Source organism: Aulonocara stuartgranti (assembly GCF_965226115.1).
Source record: "Aulonocara stuartgranti genome assembly, chromosome: 3".
NCBI lineage: Eukaryota > Metazoa > Chordata > Actinopteri > Cichliformes > Cichlidae > Aulonocara > Aulonocara stuartgranti.
In genome coordinates this window covers 19,431,844-19,452,657 of record NC_138941.1, presented here as the reverse complement: position 1 = coordinate 19,452,657, position 20,814 = coordinate 19,431,844, and the positions used below count along the sequence as shown (strand labels likewise).

At 41.8% G+C, this 20,814-nt stretch overlaps 1 protein-coding gene and 2 long non-coding RNA genes across 4 annotated transcripts in view; all 3 read left to right on the top strand.

Annotated features, from left to right (window-relative positions):
- Nucleotides 1-20,814, top strand: part of LOC309700493 (uncharacterized protein) — a 2,098,293-nt gene that overhangs the window by 934,845 nt on the left and 1,142,634 nt on the right. The window lies entirely within an intron of this gene.
- Nucleotides 14,434-16,349, top strand: LOC309701517. The gene is made up of 2 exons (XR_014275027.1): nt 14,434-14,520; nt 15,650-16,349. It is a non-coding gene; the product is annotated as an uncharacterized lncRNA (long non-coding RNA).
- Nucleotides 16,580-18,722, top strand: LOC309701616. Of its 2 annotated transcripts, XR_014275176.1 has the most exons (3): nt 16,580-16,708; nt 17,307-17,469; nt 17,801-18,722. It is a non-coding gene; the product is annotated as an uncharacterized lncRNA (long non-coding RNA). The 2 variants fall into 2 exon arrangements; XR_014275177.1 differs by lacking the exon at nt 16,580-16,708 and having other exon boundaries at nt 17,211-17,469.

Here is a 20,814-nt window from a genome sequence, read left to right as displayed (position 1 = left end):
ATAAAAATGAAAAAAGAGGGTTAATGTTTTGTTTTTCTTGTACAATTAGCTGTTAAGAAGGGGAACAAGAATGAACCAAACCTACCAATTCGATCGAGATACTCAAAAAAAGAGGAGTTGAGCAGGTTTATCTCAGAGTCTGAAAAGAAATAACATCGAGTATTTACAAACGGGGAAAAAACAGTAAAAATATAAACATTATATGAACAAGAGTGAGAAAAATGAGGTACCTGATGAGGCCATGATCGCTGCTATAGTTTAACTTACAAACGCACTTTTTAGCTCTGAGTGTTAGAGGGGAGCTTATATATGTTTTAAAAAGTGTATTCCAAGTGTTACAGAGCCTATTTGCATGGCTTTTTTGAAGATGAAAGGATTGACAGAAATGGTAAAAAGGAAAATGCGAAAAATGTAGTTAGAGAGGAAGATTAACACTTACCGAGTGATATGCACATAGGGCACGCGAAGGTAGTTGTTGATCCCTGGTTTCATGGCTGTTGAGCTCGCAAGCAGTCTGAGCGGCGCCAGTTGTTGATACGTCTGAAGTCAGATCTCTTCTGGGGTTCGAAGATAGTCTTAACATCAGCGGGAGATCGTAAAATCAGAGCTGGAGCGGATTGGCTAACCGGGGTGCGAAGGGAGCGGTGCAAGGGTTATGTGATTGGCAGCGGGGCGCAGTGAGGCGGAGTTGGTCTAAGGGGGGAATTTTCAAACGAGGTAAGCAGCGCATTCGGGACCAGAGCGGGGAGCGAACAAGCAGGAAAAAATTGTGCTCTGGAAGCTGTTGCGGGTCGGTGCGATTAAGAGCGAGGTAGAACTTAGACTCTGCGTAGAATTTTAGAGGTAGCTAGCAAGAGGCAAGTTTTTGAAGAAAAAAGAGTAAGGAGCTTTCCCAATGTTTTTGGATTATAGCGCTTTTTTTTGGGGAATAGAGGGGTAGCTAACAAGTTATTCTAGGGGTTTTGGAGAAATCGCGGAGAAATTTTTAAAAGGAGTTTTGGCTTTGTTTGGCTGAGCATGAAGGGAGCCGCGGGGCGCTGAATTTGAGAAAAAAGACTAAGGATTTTTTCAGGATTTTCCCTGTTATCGAATATAAGGTTTTGGGAATAGAGGGGGTACCCTAACAAGTTATTGTAGGGTTTTGGAGAAATAGCGGAGGGTTTTTTAAGGAGTTTTCCCTGCTTATGTATCTAAGGATTAGGTTAAGGGGGCTGCGGGGATCGCGAGTTGTTTTTTCTGAGTATGAGTTTTATTCTAAATCTACAAATGCATATAAATCTAAATAAAGTTTTCCCCCAAGGCATGCAGCATGTGTTTGTGGCCATACTGAACGTTACAAAAGCACAAGTTTAACTAAACAATTTTAATATGGTTTAATACATTTTTAAACACATGAGCACGGAGCCCGAGAGAGCACGGTCCGGAGACACGGGCGCGCCCCCGCGCGCCCAGACACACAGCCTCGGGCGCGCGCGGGCGCGCGCACACACACTGACCCGCCACCAGATGGCGTTTTTTGAGCATAAAAAAAATAAAAATAAATTTTTTAATTGCTTAAAGAAATAAAAGAATGCTAATTTGATATATAAGAAACTTTCTAAATAATCAATTATATTTTTATGAATATCATATTTTTATGAATATCATATTTTTATGAATATCATATTTTTATGAATATCATATTTTTATTATTTAATTACTTCCTACTTCCGGACTTCCGGAGCTAATTTAATTAGGGGATAATTTAATTAGGGGATAATTTAATTACTTCCGGACTTCCGGAGCTCATGAATAATTAATGAGCTCCGGAAGTAACCTGTCACTTTTTTTGACGAAAGGGGTATAATATCACTCTCTCATGAGCCTTTAAAAAGTCCCAGTGGGAGCAGTCAAAGCAGTCCCTCAGTCCCAGTATAGAGTCTTTGGTCCAGACTGGAACAACTGTGTGCCCAGTTTGAGCTCTCTTCAGTCCTGTGACCTGACAGACCCAGAGGGGCCATCACATCACATTTAGAAGCTCCCCTAATGGAGCCACAACACATGTCCAACACTTAGTCTGTCTTGTTGGACCAACTGGAAGAAATGATTCAAGGACTTAGTCACAGAACAGAGATTCAAATCTCCAAAATCCAACTGGCTGCATCAGGACATATAGTCTGAAACTCTGCACAGTTTCCTGTTTGAAGCTGCTTCCTGTTGGCTTCAGCTGTTTGGAGTTTCCATTTTCTAAACTTCTACATTCTGAACCTTCTTCAGCTCTGAACAGATGATGAAACACTGAATGATTTCAAGCTCACACTTTGTCTAATAAACTTACATCTTTCATTCTTTATACAGATTGAGTTTCTGTGGTTTGTCAGAGATCAGCTGTGATTATCTGGCAGCAGCACTGAAGTCCAACCCCTCCCATCTGAGACAGCTGAACCTGAGAGGAAACAACCTGAAGGATCCAGATGTGAAGCAGCTGTCTGATCTTCAGCAGAGTCCAGACTACAGACTGGAGACTCTGGTGTAAGTAGAGTGATGGAGTGAGTGGGTGGTGCTGTCAGCAGTATTGTACTAAACACAGTCAGTATGAAGCAAAGATCCAGTGTTTCCTGTAAAGCTGCAGCTTCTCAGTGAAGCTGTGAGAGGAGAATGGTGACAGGCTTCAGGATTGGACACAAACACTTCCTGTTTCTGACCTTTATGGTCACCATGGTAACGGCTGACACGCTCTGATCAAACACTGTCAACAGCCAATCAGCTCTCTGAACAAAGCAGCACGCAGACCAATGACTGCATTCGTTTCCAAGTTTAAAGCAGTGAAGAACACAGTCTGTAGGTGAGGAAGAATTTAGTGAGAGCAGATGTTTGGATGGAATTCCTCCAGTTAACAGCTGGAACCGTCCATCTGGATTGTTGGGCTTGTTGTTGGGGTTCCTACAGAGCTCAGAGTGGACACACCAAGGTTCTTCTAATGAATGAAAGTCCAAACTCAAACTAGGAGGGAAAAACATTTTCATCAACTTCAATAAAAATCCAAAGATTAGAAAAAGTGAAGCAACAATGAGTCCTAGTACAGTCCCAGCACTGAAGTCCCTGCTGCTCTTTATACTGGATGTGCTGCATCACTGACTGACAGCTGATGAAGAGTCTCTGGAAACACTCGTTTATCTCCTCTGCTCTTCCTTCTTCTCTCTGCAGGTGGAGGTGATGATGGTAAACAGGACGGTGTGTGTGCTGAGAGAGGAGGAGCTGTGTCCTGATGATCCAGAGAGGTTGAAGCAGCAGCAGCTTGTGTGTAGAGATGCTCTGACTGGGCCATGTTACTGGGAGGTGGAGAGGAGAGCTTCATCCAGCAGTGACTGACAGAGGAATGAGAAGAAGTGCAGATGACTGTCAGTGCTGCAGAGTGAACTGCTCTGAGAACAGCTCCACTGTCAGACACAATGTAGAGTCCAGCATCATCCCTGTGTGTCCCTCTGGATCTGACAGAGGATCATCAGTGTATCTGGACTGCTCTGCTGCTGCTCTGTCCTTCTACAGTCTCTGCACAGTCTCTGTCTGACTCTGGCTACATTTTTGGCATTTATATTCTTGGTTGCTCTCTTTATATTTTTCACATGCAAAATGTGCCCATCTTTGGCAAGATTCATACTGCACCTGGAAAGGAAAAATAAATGGCTCATATTCTGTTTGGTGAATACTATTACTCAACATTTTAATTATGATTGGCAAGTAATGATACTAAGACTTATGTGGTTCTTTTCTTTTGTTTTACCATTTCAATCATGCTGCGGTCAGCGTTAGCATCTAACATGGAGCAAACAATGCAGTAGTCCTCAGCGTTCCCTGAAACACAATCATAGTTAGGTTTTAATCAAACATTATTTATTGAATAATTAAAAAATAATAGTACATTTTTTCCAAATATACTTCCTGGAAAATTAGTCTAAATTAGACTTTGAGAAGGGTCTTATCTGAAAGTGTTTGAAGAGCACTATTTGTACTGTGCTGTTTGAAAAGCACTATTTAAATTGGAAGTACGCACTAACGTGATAAGGACTTTACTGGACTTACCTCGATTTTCAAGTAGGGTGCAAGCTATCTGCATTCGCTCCAGCACAACTGGCTCTGTAGTGGTTGACACCTCACTGACCTCTCCAAAATCAAGGTAGTGTTCTGCAAACTGTGAGATTGATCATAATTAGAATGTAAAGTCTTAATTAGGTAAAGGATAGGATAATTATAAGCCACAAGGCTTCAGCCTATTCCTTTTTCAGTTACTGTATGATTAAGTACTTCTATGTAAAATGATCATCTTTGTTGTTGTTGACCGAAATAACTTTCACTTCACTTAAATTCACTTAAAGTCTTAATTCTAGCTAACAAGAAACTGAATCATTTGAATACGGGTTACCTTTAACAGTAAAACTCCACAACTGCTGGAATCCTGTCGCTTGTTGTGTTGCATAGTCTGTAACTGCCACTCCATGGTGTCTTCATGCCCTCTCATCCTCAGAAAATTCCTAGTTGAACAAAAGTGTTTGTAATGAAACAAGATTTTTTTTTTTAATCTAAGAATAACACCTCAGTATCATACATACCTCCAGTTGCGCAGAATTTTCCTGTCATAAACACCTTCATTCCCATGGGGTCTATGAGCAGTATTTTCTGTGCAGAAATGTTGACAATCTAAAGAAAAAGTTAAATTAAAAATTACAATTGTTTGTGCCACTGAAAACTTATTTAAAAATAACACTTTGTGCAAGAAACTGCTTCACAACAAATTATGCAAATTAATAACAAAATGAACACATACCACAAGAATCCAGTGTGTACCAAAGTTCACAGGGCACAGTCACGTCTTCAACTGGGAACTTCATCTGTGGGATTGGAAGTGCAGAGTAATTTGGATTTACTTAGGTACCATGCGTCTCAGGGTGTTTTCAAATATAGTCTTCTTTAAAGGAACCGAACTCTTTCCTCAGCAACAGAAAGGAGTCAACTGTTTGGACCACTTCTGAGCTTTCAACATACCAGTTGAGGCATCTGAACTGCCCAGAAAACAACGAGCTTGCAACTACTGAACAGAGCAGGTGTGCAGCATTCTGCACAAGTATAGAAAAATGTTATAGAACAGTAAATAGGGTTTTTTAATTTTATTTCAAAATTAGTAGGTAAATGACATTTCTTACTTACCTTTTGTCTGTCAATAACACGGTGCAGATATGCATCAATGACCTGTTTTGAAAAATCTGAGTTTATACAACAACAGCAACAATTTTTGAAGTAACTGCTTGAGTGCTGTACACAAAAACATCTAAAGGAATAGAATTGCTGATAAAGGTTCTTTCTGCATATACTGAAACTGGGTATTATGATGTCACAGATGTCACAACATCTGTGTTGTGGTTGATAACATTTTTTCCTGTTGAAGTGAATGGGTGAAACCTTATCAGAGTTTTGCAATATAACCCCCCCCCCCCCCCCCCCCCCCCACCTACTCGCACATTTTAAACTATTAATGGTCTCTGCACTGCAAATGCTTCAGAAGGAGCAGAACCTCGAAATCAGACTCAATAATGATAAGTTCTCTTACCTCATCAGAAACCACCGTGACCCCTGCAGTGTTCGAAAAGAGGAATCCAATAACTTGTATGGTCCAACAGCTGCCTCCAAGCGCCCAGTATCCTTTGCACGCCATAGCCTCTTTACTAAAAGAAAAATATGATAAGTTAGCTCAGGCATGCCTGAGATTTCTAGTGGATAAGCTTGGTAAAGGCCAACGGGCCACAACAGGAAAAAAGTCAATACAATAGGCATGCATTTACACGCAGAGAAATAGGAAAGGTACAGCGGGTGGGCAAAAGAGAAAATTACTGACAGGCAGATCCATTTCCAGACTTCCACAAGCTCAGTGCACGTTGCATGTTTCTTTACATCTAATATGAGTTGAAGACTGCAAAATGCAAACAAAGTCATGCAACAGTCAATTAAGTTGCAACGCCAAACTGGCAACAAATGACCAACTGGTCAAAAAGAGTTGTTCACTATGTCACCTTCATTTTCTAAGCTTTGTTTCCGGGAGGGAAGTTCTTGTTCACGCGTTTCTGGTCCTGGAACACAATTAAACTCCTTGTGTCAGCCGTTTTGGGTGCATAATGAATCCTCTGGACTTTGCTGGCACTGAGGGTTAGCAGTAGGATGGCAGGGAGGCATCTTCAGGTCTGTGCTGCTGTTCACCGTCTGACTGCGAGTTGGGTATTTTTAATTGTCACTGATATTTACATGGTGGCTTCTTCTGTATGGCTTGATATGGTCAATGCTGTAGTGATTTCTTAAAGTTGCTCCTTCCGTGTTTTTTTAATCTCACACATTTGCCAGCGATGTCTTGAATGGTGTAGGGTCCTGAAAAATCTCGATCAAGTCTTCCTCCCTTCCTTCCACGTTTCATGTTCAAGAGAAGAACTTCATCTCCAACGCTGTACACAAGGTTTCTGTACTTCTGGACTCGTCTAGCATAAGCTTATGCATAAGCATAAGATTGTACTTAAACTGAAATATGACACCTACTCAGTGATTTACAACATAGAGGTAGGTTGTTTCCTCTTAAACATTTTAACCGCTTTCCTTACAAAATGAACTGGAAACCTATAAGTTCAGTCTCTGAGGTGCTCTGCGATTTCTCTCAGGGTAACGTCTGCCTGTTTGGTCAGAGTCCATAGTGCTCTGTGTGGAAAGTTCAGGTGTTTGAACATTGGTGGTTTCACGTAAACCCTGAACCTCAGGTGGTGAAGCGAGGGCAAACTCTTCTGAATCTTGAGGTGTAGATGTGTCCTCTCAGGTTGCTCTGGAACCACGTGACATTCTGCATCTAGAATCTGATCAACATGTCTACGCCAGACTAAGTTGGCTCCAACATTTATGGTGTATATCAGCGGTCCGGTCCGTGAACGAATCGTGCCAGAATGCCATTTCTGACTTGGGTCTCTGTAGTCTCTGGCGAGAACTCTTTGTCCAACATTGAAGAACCTGGTTTTGTTTCTTGTTGCTTCCACCATGGAAGACTGTTTATCTTGGACATCCTTGCGAATGTCTGGTTTCAGCAAATCTAGATGTGATCTCAGATCTCATCCCATGAAGAGCATTGCAGGTGTGTGTCCAGTTGTTGCATGAGTGGTAAGACAGTAAAAAAATTGTCAATTTTCTGTTGTAGCGGTTTCCCCTCTGTGCGACTGGCTGGTTCAGCTTTGTTGCAGGATGATGGTGAGCTGAAGTGATATGTCGTATGCCGTTACTCCCAAGGAAACACTGGAACTCCTCTCCAGTAAACTGATGACCATTGTCACTTACGAGCTGTTGTGGCGGACCTGTGCGTGCAAACGGTGACCAAAGACTATTGATCGTGCTGGCAGCTGTTGCTTGCTTTACGGGGAAGATTTCTGGCCACTTTGAGTGGGCATCAACCACAACCTGGAACATTTAGTCCATAAATGGGCCAGCATAGTCTATATGAATGCGTTGCCATGGAGCGGATGGCCACTCCCACGCGTGTACAGGTGCTGTTTGAGGCTGGCGCAGCGTCTGCTGGCAAACAATGCAGGATTTAGCCATATTCTCCATTTCACAATCAGTGCCTGGCCACCAAACATAGCTTCTAGCAAGACCTTTCATCTTAACACCCAAATGTCCATCGTGCAGTGAGTCCAGTACCTTTGTACGTAGTTTGGGTGGCAGGATGACACGAGTTCCCCACATGACACATCCTTGGCAAACGGATAGTTGGTCTTTGCGGGTGGAGTACGCAGAGAACTGAGTGTCACTACAGGACGGCCAACCATTCACAGTAAGATCGTTTGACAAGATTGTGTTTTGGCTCGTTTCTCTTTTCACCTGAGCACTTGTGACAGGTAGGGGTTCCATTTGTGTAACATGAAACACAGTAGCTGGAGCAGTCATTTCTTCGGTGGGTTGCATGTGTGGAAGACGTGAAAGTCCATCTGCATTTCCATGTAGCTTTGTCCCTTTGAACTCAATGGTGTAGGTGTGTGCACCCAGGAACAAAGCCCAAGCAAGCGTGCCGCAGCCATGGTTGGAATACCTTTCTGAGGGTTAAAGATGGACACCAGCGGTCGGTGGTCTGTGATCAGGGTGAAGTGTCGTCCATATAAATACTGATTAAACTTCTTCACTCCCCACACTAGACTGAGTGTTTCTCTGTCTATCTGCGTATAGTTGCGCTCGGCTGCATTTAGGGACCTTGAGGCAAAGGCAAGTAGTCGTTCGGATCGATCAGGCATTTTGTGAGATAGCACGGCACCAATGCCATATGGTGAGGCATCACAGGCGAGGCGAAGTGGTAGCTTGGGGTCAAAGTGTGTCAGAACCTCCTCTGATGTAATGAGCTGTTTAACTTAACTAAATTAAATGCCTCTTCATAGTTTGTCCATTTCCATTTGACATTTTGTTGCAGCAGAGAGTTCAGCGGGTGCAGGACTGTTGAAAGGTTTGGTAGAAACTTGTGGTAATAATTAATTAAGCCCAAGAATGAACGTAGCTGACTCACATTTTTAGTGTCTGGTGCCTTCAGGACTGCTTCAACTTTGTCCTCGGTTTTGTGGAGCCCACGTCTGTCGATCTTGTGTCCACAATACTCAATGGCATCCTTGAAGAACTCACATTTGTTTTTGTTTGCTCTCAATCCATATTTTTCTAGCCTGGCCAGGACTGCTGTTAGGTTAGCCAGATGAGTCTGACCGGCTGGAGCAGCATCTAATAACCAACTCACAAAATAAAGAAAAATAAAAACAAACCAACAAACACAAAAACACCAGGCATCATGATACAGACTTATAATTTGCACCAATGTTTTTTCGAAATTCTATACACGAAAGTGAGCGCGAGAGCCCTCGGTGCGCCTGCTCGCTGCCAAAGTCAAAGTAAACTTTATTGTCATCTCCGCTACAGACAGTCCAGTATACAGAGATATGAGATGACGAGGCTCCAGTTACAGCAGTGCAAGTAAACAAACAATAAGAAGAGTAAGAAAATAAATATACACTTTAGGACCAGGGGTAAAGGATCAATAACTATTTAAATTTACAGTTTGAGGGGAGGGGGCCCCTGCTGCTTCCAAAAGGAGCACATTTCATTTATAATGTTGTAAATCCAAGTCCATTATGTATTCATGATTTGAATCCTGGGTTGTGTGAAATCTCAGAAATGCACCCTAGATGAAGTGAATCTGTGAACTAAGGTGTAGGTCTATTAGATCATGTTGTGGTGATCCTTGTGTTGGGGGATTTGTGTTCATACTGGAGTGCAAAATTAAAACCAATGGAAGATGGACAAGAAAAGTTCAAAGCCATCATGGTGCTCAACTTAGAAAAAATAGAAAAGAAGAGGAGGAGAAACGAGCAAAAGATGCAGGTAAGCAGATGTGTGATTGGATAATGGCAGGTCATCCTGAAACTATCAGAATCAGAGTGAGTCAGAAATTATATAGGTTACAGTTGCTCCAAGAAGAAATGGTAAAAAAACAAACAGTAACAGACTAAACTCCAAACAATACATTATGTTACAGATTTAAATATTAATTAGTCCTTGTCAATTGTTGATTTGTCCTGTTCTCATTGTATGACGAATTATGATGGCTGTTTGGTAGCCGTCTGCATACAATGGCTACTCTCTCTCTCTGTGTGTGTGTGTGTGTGTGTGTGTGTGTGTGTGTGTGTGTGTGTGTGTGCAGCAGCTTTATGTTAATGTGTGTAAGGATTTGTGTCTGTGTGTGTGTGTGTGTGTGGGGGGGGGGGGCGCCAGAGGGATTGTTCGCCCAGGGTGCCAAACAGGCTAGGACCGCCACTGCCTGCAAATAAACAACATTGACATCAAAAGTTTTACATTTCCTAAATGTATCCCACAATCTGAATATAACACCCACTTCCCCACGTTTGATCCGCTGTGTTAAATATGATTAAGAACAGAATGCAATCATTTGCAAATCCTGTAAACCAGTATTTTAAACTAAGTGAGAAAATGAAACATTTAAAGAAAAATATTAGCCCATTTTGAATTTGATGGCAGCATCCTCTCTCCAAAAACTAAAGGCGTTACGATGTTTAGTGCTGGACCATGTTGGTTAATGTGTAAACTCAACAGTTTCCATTTTGATTAACCTGACCAACATCTAACATAGAACACCTTTGAAGTGGACCTCGCAGCCTGTGGATAACTTCAAACACGTCGAGGTCTTCAGAGGCTGAACTTTGACCCAGCATCACAAGGAGCGCCATAAACACTTGTTACGGTTATTAGAAGGAACCCAGCCTTTAGACATCCCCACAACGACATCGTGACCAAGGGTCTGTTGCATGATTTTTAACATGGCTACAATGTGTCGTCTGCTGAGTCATCGTTTAATACAACAACGTACTGAAAGAGAGCATTCAGCATCTGACTGAGCTGGACTAACCTTCCCTTTCAAAAGTGAAAACTGCAACATAAAACTGGAATACAACCAACTTCTAATGAAATGTAACATTTTATAACATGAACACAGATTCCAGGTGAGCTGTGTCCTCCAGGACTGGATTTACCAGAACAGGTATGAGGACGGTGCCTGACGGGCATGTACGAGCTGGAGTGGATCCCAGCTAACACAGGGTGAGGAGACAGACGACCGTTCACGCTCACACTTATTCACCAGTTAACCTAACCCCACTACCTGAATGTCTGTGAACTGTGGGAGGAAGCCAGAGTCCCCTGAGAGGACCCACACAAACACGGGGAGAACATCCAACCTCCACAGAGACTCTCTCTGCACTAAAAGCACAAAATAAAAACCACACCGTCATGTAATTTAAGAAACTGGTCTTAGAAAACAGTTAATCTAATATGTCCACATGGAGCCCGTGTTAAGGTCCATACTGGGCTTCAGAACATCAAGTGAACAACGTCAGATGGGACCTGAGTGCGTTGTCTCCTGATAGAAAGTGCTGAGGATCAGAAGGACTCAGGGACAACACGATATCTGTCCAGCAGAGGGCGGCATTATTCCAAACGGCTCATCGAACTATTAAACAAATGCACAGACTGCACAAACACAATGACTGCAACTCACAAAGAATTACACCAATTACTACACCAAACTACAACATCGGCCTATGGCATCAATTAGTGCATAAAGCATACATCAAGTTACAGCCAAAAATGCATCACAATGACTCAAGCTGGGGTCAACAGGTTTCCCCTCATGCTCACCCGACCTTTCTGCTCATCAGGTGCGGTGAACAGATGAGTGCAACCACATTTATCACCTAACACGCCCACGAGTCACGCCTCACACCCGTGCACCAATACAAGGTGTGCATTTAAACCAACCCTCTTAATCCAAAACAAAAAGGAACAACTCATATGGCTCCTACACTTGTGCTCAAGAACTCAGTCCTATATTTTAGGTTATTCTGAATAAATCGTTCATGCCCTCTCTTGGGAAAGAAGCTGTTGTGGTTCCTGGTCCTAAATCTAGTCGTCCAAAAGTTCTAAACGACTTCAGGCCTGCTGCCCTCACCTCAGTCTTTGAACAAATCATCAGAAATGTGATTATGGAAGACACTGAACTTCAGCTTGATTCAATGCAGATTGCACATGAGCCCAACAGAGGAGTGGAGGACGCGCTTTTGATTCTACTTCACCTGATTGTCAAACATGTAGAGAGTAAAGGACTTCAGTTCATCGATTTCTCTGCTGCTTTCAATAACACAGCCCCAGATTTGAATCAAAAGACTTTTAGAACAGTTTGAAATCCGGACAAACCTGAGCAAGTGCAGTCATATAAATATCTTGGGGCCATTGAGTCTGTTTTATCATGAGAATGATGCAGGACAAAGTCTTATAAAAGCAGCTTTGTCCCTGCTGCCATCACTAAACTTAATAACTAATAACTGTTTTTCTGATTTGATTCATCGCGTCTAATTTCCAAATATGTGTCTGTCAGGTTTAAATCGATGTGTGTGTTTGTGAAGGGATGACAAACGCTATTATTTTTCTGTAAAGCAAATTTATGTAAAAGTAAAGTAACCTTGATATGTCAGGATGTAGATGTCCCTCCCAAAAACGTCATCAGCCCTGAAACATCGGTACTGTTCCAGGCAGCATTGCTGTCCACACGTCCATCAGAGTGTTAGAGGTGGCTGTCACAGATGTTGCAGTCTGCTCTCTGTTTCCATGAAACAACCACACTTGAAATGATCATTAAAGCTACCTGTACTAAAGGAAGCTGAGAACATGGCAGACGTGGGACTGACTGTGATCAGACTGTGACGATTGTTCTTGAGCAGATCTACAGGTCAGCTGTTCCACATCATGTTTCTAGGATGGAGCCGTTTGGAATAATGCCGCCCTCTGCTGGACAGATATCGTGTTGTCCCTGAGTCCTTCTGATCCTCAGCACTTTCTATCAGGAGACAACGCACCCAGGTCCCATCTGACGTTGTTCACTTGATGTTCTGAAGCCCAGTACGGACCTTAACACGGGCTCCATGTGGACATATTAGATTAAATGTTTTTTAAGACCAGTTTCTTGAATTACATGACGGTGTGGTTTTTATTTTGTGCTTTTAGTGCAGAGAGAGTCTCTGTGGAGGTTGGATGTTCTCCCCGTGTTTGTGTGGGTCCTCTCAGGGGACTCTGGCTTCCTCCCACAGTTCACAGACATTCAGGTAGTGGGGTTAGGTTAACTGGTGAATAAGTGTGAGCGTGAACGGTCGTCTGTCTCCTCACCCTGTGTTAGCTGGGATCCACTCCAGCTCGTACATGCCCGTCAGGCACCGTCCTCATACCTGTTCTGGTAAATCCAGTCCTGGAAGACACAGCTCACCTGGAATCTGTGTTCATGTTATAAAATGTTACATTTCATTAGAAGTTGGTTGTATTCCAGTTTTATGTTGCAGTTTTCACTTTTGAAAGGGAAGGTTAGTCCAGCTCAGTCAGATGCTGAATGCTCTCTTTCAGTACGTTGTTGTATTAAACGATGACTCAGCAGACGACACATTGTAGCCATGTTAAAAATCATGCAACAGACCCTTGGTCACGATGTCATTGTGGGGATGTCTAAAGGCTGGGTTCCTTCTAATAACCGTAACAAGTGTTTATGGCGCTCCTTGTGATGCTGGGTCAAAGTTCAGCCTCTGAAGACCTCGACGTGTTTGAAGTTATCCACAGGCTGCGAGGTCCACTTCAAAGGTGTTCTATGTTAGATGTTGGTCAGGTTAATCAAAATGGAAACTGTTGAGTTTACACATTAACCAACATGGTCCAGCACTAAACATCGTAAAGCCTTTAGTTTATGGAGAGAGGATGCTGCCATCAAATTCAAAATGGGCTAATATTTTTCTTTAAATGTTTCATTTTCTCACTTTGTTTAAAATACTGGTTCATAGGATTTGCAAATGATTGCATTCTGTTCTTAATCATATTTAACACAGCGGATCAAACGTGGGGAAGTGGGTGTTATATTCAGATTGTGGGATACATTTAGGAAATGTAAAACTTTTGATGTTAATGTTGTTTATTTGCAGGGTTTAAAAATAAATGTGTTTATTGTTTGAAACTCATACTTGGCCTTCTACTCTTCATGGCTGCTTAACGAAGCTAACAGGGTGGACAGTCTGAGGAGCTGGGAAAGAAAAGCGTCTGAACTGCTTTAAATTTCTTGAAGACATTTTTTCCAAGAAGTTTCTTCAGTTCTGAGAGAACGGCGCGGCGGTGGGTGTGGATAATGTTGCCGAAAGAAAACGGCGGAAGAGGGGCGGCTGAAGAGTAAACTTTCAGAAGTAAGTACTGAATATTATGTCACTTATTTATGTGCAAATGTTTAATAATGAAGAACATTAAAACATTCCTGTTGGCCACATGTTGGCAGAGTTATGTGACATTAGTGATGTTTGTACTTTCAGCGTTTACTTGGTTTTAAAGCCTTTACTTTAAAATATACGCTGTTCAATAGTCGACCTTAATCCTACAGAGAATGTGATGATTTTGTGGATAATTAAAGTCAGTCATATATCCACAAACACAACAAGCTGAAAGTCAGTGATGCTGCTCGGTTTGCAGTCCTGAATATCACAGCACAAGCAGGATTCACTGCACTGTTAATGTTAGCTATGTTATATTGCTGCCTCTGTTCGGTGGTGTCGAGCCAAACGGACTTTAACGTGTGTTTGAACGAGCTGACGGTTCACTCGTTAAGCTGAAAGAAAGATGCTTTAATCACAGCAGTCACACATGTGTCCACTGCACCATCTGGAACTCTTCTTGTTTAGCACTCGTAATAACACAAACACTAAATCCTCCTTCTCTGGTGCTGTTGTGTAGCAGTGTGTACACCTGAGACTGTCACCTGTCTGTCTGTCCTGCACAGGGCTGAACTGGGACAAAAAATCGGCCTGGGCATTTTGACTAGAGACCGGCCCACCAAAAATGTGACGTCATTCAGGGGTAAAAACCGCAAAGGATTCTGGGAACTTGTGGCAAGAGGTACTAGCGCATGCAGGCTTTCAATTGAACTCAGCTACAGAGCGATAAAAAGAAACACAAAAAATAGCCGGTGTTGTGCCAAAAAGTGATTGTCTGCCAAAAAGTGATTGCTCGTATTTAAATTGCTATAAGTAACTTGTTGGGCTATAATATGTGAAACATATGTCAAATGCATCCCTCATGGATGACATAAAGTCATCTCTCCATCTCCATCTCCTGCTCTTTTATTTCTCTCTCTTGCTCCATCTCTCTCTGCTGCTCTTCTGTCTCCTCTGTCACAGACTTCTCCACTTTTGATGATAAATCAGCCTGGTGCAACATGTAAGGATTGGCACAATTTGTTAAGATTTTGAGGAGTTTGAGAAACTAACCTTAAGCATAAAATAAAATTTACTATCAGTAACTTCATAGCACCCGCCCAGCAGTATATAAACTCCGTCATGCTAGCTAGTACCAGTTATTCTAAGCGACTGTAAAAAGTCAGCACAACGAAAACAAACTACAACTAAACTTGGTTTATATCTGACACAGATAGACAGCAGGTCATAACTTCTTACCTGAAGTTCAGTTCCTCTGCCACTATGACCGGTGGCGACCTCGGGTCTCTCCTCCTCTTGCCTCCCCTTTCCCTTATCCACCTGCTGGCCTCCACCACTTGCTGATGTTGCTAAATCTGTGGAAGCTATGCCACAGCTACCGCCAAACAATTCAGTTATTTTTACACATTTGGCAGCGTCTGCCTGAAGGGCTTGTTTCTTTTTGGCCCTAATTTTTTCTGCACCTTCTTTCCTTTTTTTGTTCTCCATTTTCTTTAGTTCATCTATAAGATTGCTAAACAAGGGGGAGGGTGCATCCGACCTCCTCGGCTGTAATTGGTCCAGCCCAGAGTCGATCATGACCAATTGGCCAATCCAACACCTTTCATTATTTATACCCTTCCAAAAAAAAAAAAAAATCGATCGGCCCATAAAAGCAAAAAATCGCCAGCGGCCCACCGGGCAAATGCCCGGTATGCCCGATGGCGAGTCCAGCTATGGTCCTGCACTCTCTCTCTGTTTCTTTCTCTCTGATTGTGGAATAAAAGTATGAACATGTGTTTATAAGTCACACTTGTGTTTGAATCCTGCAGCTTATCACACATTTGATTTCCATGTGTGACGACTGCAAGTGTCCAGAGTGAGGACAGACTGAGGGACCCACTGCTGCACATCATCTGTGAGGCTTTGCAGCCCTGATGATCCACCAGGACAAACTCAGCAGTGTGTGAGGAAGAGGAGGAGGAAGAGCCAGCAGCAGCTGACAGATGGAGAGAATAGACAGACTGTTCCCTGTTTGTGAAGGACTGCTAGGAAAGTTTAACATAACTGTCTGTGCTGAATCAGTCTTATTAGGTAATGTTCAAATAATGTTATCCTCCCAGTGTTTTCAGTGTGGGAGAAAGTACTCAGGGCCTTCAAGTTACACACTATGAAAGGCAGCAACAAGTTTAATGTTCAGAAACCTAAAGTCTGTATCAGCAGCAGAATGGAGCTAAAAATAAATGTTTGTTTCAGTTCTATGAAGCTTTGAGTATTTTGGATCAGTAGCACTGCTGTGTTTGTTGCATCATATTGCTGTGATTGTTTATTTGCTTTATATATTCTGAGCTAAGTTGATCTATAGTGTTACATCATATTCTATAAGGATGTTATGTGTTTGTAGACTTTCTGCCCAGTTTGACCCATTTAGCAGAAGTCAGCCTGTTTAAGGCTCTGATGTCTATTCTGTATGACTTAAAGCAGTTATGACATGGTCTGATTTTCTCACCCAATAAAGGAATATTTCATTTATCAGTCTACTCTTCATTCTATCAGACACAGTTATCACAGCTCGTACATTTGCTTTTTACACATATATGTAAGCACTGAGCCACATTTAGTAATGCCAACATATTAAAATAACAATATTTCTCTCTTATATATGATACATCTATATACACACTGTCACAGATACTTGAGTGTCTTTGAGTGAAGATTTAAGGTGATAGGAAATATAAATAACTGCAGCTTGAATCTTTGACACAGAGTTCATGCTTCAGAGTTCAGATGTTCAGAGTTCATGGACCGTTGAGGCTGCGAACTTTAAGGCTGCAGACCCTGAATTGGGATACAGCCATCGACTGTGGAAACCTTGCAAGTGGATCGTAAAGGTTGTTACAGAGTCTTTCATGTCTAAATTTGCCGTTAATAATTATATAATTGTAGGAATCATCTAGTTTGCTTACACTGATTACGTTGGCACTTTGTTAGCGCTACAACAACGGTCAGACCCTCGAGGCATCTAAACTTTAGTAAGAATGTGCACTTTTGACACCTCTGGTTAGCATTTAGTGGTCAGTTTCAAACGTATTTGATTTTTGCTTGTTATGAACAAATTCACTTCACTACTTTTCACGATCTGTAACATCAATGCACATTGTTCCATTTACTGCATATTGCACTTTATTCATGTCTCTCATTCCACCTGCAAAAACATTGTAAAGGTCGTCACAGAGAGTTTTATATATGTATAAATACTAATATTCTCTATTTATTCTGTTTTATTGCCCAGATGTTAGTTAGCCTTTGTTCAGTTGTCTTTTATATGTCAATAGATACGTATGTCACAAATAAAAGTTTCTTGTAAATTATGTTTTTGTAAAGAATTTTCTCCCAAATCTCTTACATGCTAACTGTAACGTGTTATTTCTGCTAAAACCTGAACTTAAATGTGTATATGGTGTTTATCTGTTTTTCTCTCTGTTTTAGATGCAAATATCAAATTGGAGTTCTGCCTCCAGGCCAGAATTGCAGGAATGCACCACGTGTTGGCTGTTTCACTGCCCTCTGTGCCCCACTCTCAGCCCTGCTGTCAGGGCAAAGATTGAGCAGCATATAAATGGACACATTCAAAGTGCTTTGCCTTTCAAAGGTATGTTGGTATTAAATATACCTCATAGTTAAAGTCATAAATATGCACTTCTTTTCAGCACCTCTGCAGGTCTTTGTTGACTTAAAAGTTATTTTTCACATTGTACAGTTCAGTTCATTCATCAGCGAGAGAAAAAAAGTGTTTTCATTAAATATTTTTCCTGTTCACCACATTTCCTGACAGCTCTTGTGATCCACACCATTTTGCTTTCATTATTGAGGACGGCTTGGATATTTTTGTTAATATGTACAATCTGATTGTTAGATAAACTGACTGCATTCTATACAACTACATTTAAATTACATGTTTTTTCTTTTTTTCTCTCTTACAGACAAAATGATGTGCCGGTGCACTTTCACTGCCCTTCTGTAACATGACAGTCATACAGCGTGGGGATATGGCAAGGCAATTATTGTCATGTCAGCATTCAGGACTGCTCCCCACTGAACTCTCCGTGGAGCCTCGTCTCCCTCTCCATGTCTCGTCTCCAGCATCTAAACCATTTCCTGAATCTTGGGTAGAACATTCATGTGCTCCACCCTCTGTGCTAAATGAAACTGGGGCTTGTGGAAAGTCCATGAAAATGAAACGTCCTCACTGTGGTCTTAGTCTTCTTACAAAAAAACTTCAAGGCTCACATGATGAGGAGGCATTCAAACAGGTCAATAGATGTTTGCCTGGCCTGTCATCCACAGTGTTTTTGTGTAGAGGGACTTCTTCCTCTTTGTTTTTCAGTTTGCAGAGGACATGGAGCTCTTTTTAAAAGCATGTGCTGACGAGCAGAGACTACAGGTCAAAGCGATGTTTGACATTTAATGGACAGATGAAGGCACTGGCTGTTTGTTTGTGTTTTTTATCTGTTGTTTGTTTTTCAGTGTACAGAATTCCAGTTAAACTTATTATAAAATGCTGTTCACTTGTTTCCATACTTATAGTAAAAAATGTAAGTGTAAATGTAACAGCATTGTTTATACTTGTAACTTCAGAGTAAAAAGCTTATTGTTGATATTAACATTAATGTATTATCCTGTAATCAATAATATTTTTATGCATTTTACGCATTAACCCTCTGATCTCTATCCTGGCCATTTGGGGCCACTTCACTTCTCCTTGTTTGACTGCTACACTGCAGTGGACCAAAAGAATGACGCAGGTTTGATCTTAAGGCTCTAATAGTTGTGTGTGTTGTGCATGACATTGCAACGCAAACATGTATTTGCAAGATAGACTGGAATAAATTATGATGCATCAAATATTACACAGGCTGCAGTGAATTGTTGTTGATACAGGTTATTGAGCTTTGAGTTTCCCAGTCAAACGTAGCTTTGACACACATGCTAACACTCTTACTCTTGTACATTTCATAACAAGACACCAAAGCCAAAATATTAGCTCTCAAAAGAAATTCAAAGCTGCAGCTGCAGCACACACAGCAACAAACACTGTTAGTAAATGTGTCCTGGAGTTTCTGCAGGTGCAGAAAGTGCTGCTGCTGTAAGTCAGCCTAACAGCTTCCAGATCACTGATATTTCTGGAAAGATGGCAAGAAGGGCATCACTGCTCATTTCTACAATCTCCCAGATCTTGGAATACAAGCCCCTGTCCCATGAAAACCACTTCACAGTAGTAGGAGTCCACTAAAACCTACAAATGAAGAGTGATCCTGGAAGAAATAGGGCGCACACTAGTGACCTCAACAGTTGCAAGACAGCCTTGTCCCCGATGCTTATATGAAAAAAAATATGAAGATTTATGAAACCATTAGGACTTTATTACTGTTTTATCTGAAAAGCTACTGGTAATATTTAACCTAACTGGGATTTAAAGTGTAAAAAACAGAATGTAGATAAAATTTTGGTTTTGATGAAAAGGAGTGGAGCTTGTGAGCCACAATGTAAGCAGTGTTGCTTTGCTGACATGCACTCGATGCTGGCAGTACAAGCATTGTAGTGGTTCTTATATTTTTGTAAACTAACTGTATAATATATTGAGCCATTCAACAGTACACAAATGTTTGTAGGCTCCTTTTTGTATGCAACCTGCATGTCTTTCTGAATTAATTGTTTGTTTATATCATGTTTTTCAGGAAAAAGAAGTTAAAGTCAAGTGGAAGCCTTGCTCAACATGGTATGTAGTAACAACTTTGTTGGACGGGAACAGACATTCATACTGTTGATAAATAGTTATCACCTCAATTTGAATTCATGTATTTGGACTAAAGTAAATTGGGAGCTGTTAGCTGTCAAGCTGCTCCTCTGTGAGGAGCTTGATAGCTGTCCACCTCCAAAGTCCATTATGAGTTTTGGAGGTGGACATGGTCAAGACTTTTAAGAGTTGGCATAAGACTTCACTTCTTTATAGAGCTTATAGTTGGGGCTGGTTCAGGTCAGCCCTTAGTTATGCTGTCATAGCACCAGACTGCTGGGGGTTAGTGTCTACTCGTGTCATTGTATATATCCAGGAATATGTGCCTGAGGATAGTTGTCATGAAATCAATATTAAATCAAAGGATTCCTTAATGACCACAGCTGGCATGAGTTCTCCAAAGCTGCCTGCTGTCTCAGGATCTGTCTCCAAAAAGAACCAGGGAGCGCTAACATGTTATGTTCTAGACTGATGAAGAAAATGCACATTAAACATAGTATAAACTCACTATGTTAAGTAATGTGAAGAGGATGCCTTTAGCTCCTATTGGGTTGGTTCCTTGATCAGTGCAATACAGAATCATTCATCTGGTTTGATGTAATGTCCTTCAAACACGTCAAAATGAGGCTCTGTAGTCTGCGTGGCCTCCACATGCCTGTATGACCTCACTACAACACCTGGGCATGCTCCTGATGAAGTGGCAGATGGTCTCCTGATGGATCTCCTCCCAGACTCCAGGACTAGAGCATCTGCCAACTCAGGCAGCAGAAGGTTCTCCACGGCGTCTCCAGACTCTGTCACACGTGCTCAGTGTGAACCTGCTTTCATCTGTGAAGAGCACAGGCCGCCAGTGGCAAAGTTGCCAAGCTTGGTGTTCTCTGGCAAATGCCAAACATCCTGCACGGTGTTGGGCTGTAAGCACAACCCCCACCTGTGGACGTCGAGCCCTCATACCACCCTCATGGAGTCAGTATCTGACCGTTTGAGCAGACGTGCATATTTGTGGCCTGCTGGAGGTCATTTTGCACAGCTCTGGCCTTTCTTTCCTACCCCACAGTACCTTTCCTTATCTTTTGTGTCCTACTCTTTTACTTAGTCTTTGATCACGGTTGTCTTTCTAGATAATTAATGTCATTTGTTCTGGGGCGAGTCACTGGCTCGGGTGCATTCTGGGACTGTCAGTTCACCAGTGTGCTGGCA